This window comes from Mandrillus leucophaeus, unplaced genomic scaffold, assembly GCF_000951045.1.
Source record: "Mandrillus leucophaeus isolate KB7577 unplaced genomic scaffold, Mleu.le_1.0 Scaffold38, whole genome shotgun sequence".
Lineage (NCBI taxonomy): Eukaryota > Metazoa > Chordata > Mammalia > Primates > Cercopithecidae > Mandrillus > Mandrillus leucophaeus.
This window is the reverse complement of record NW_012104031.1, coordinates 3587974-3588258: the sequence shown is the minus strand read 5'-3', so window position 1 is coordinate 3588258 and position 285 is coordinate 3587974.

The following is a 285-nucleotide window of genomic DNA, read 5'->3' as shown; positions in this document are numbered from 1 at the left end:
TAAAAATTCTCTGGATGCCCCATCTATGGGCCCAAAGGCAGGATGTCTTTATTTCCTGGGTCAGAAAATGGGATGGGCTGGAAGCCTTATGCCAGCATCATGTAGAATTGTAATCTAGAAGACACAAACTTCACTAGGAGTTAAACAAGTAAGGGGCTAAGATTGGTAATAACCAGACAGCTATCAAAGGTCTTAAGAAGGGCAAAAAAGCTGGGCGCGGTGGCTCAAGCCTGTAATCTCAGCACTTTGGGAGGCCGAGACGGGCGGATCACGAGGTCAGGAGAT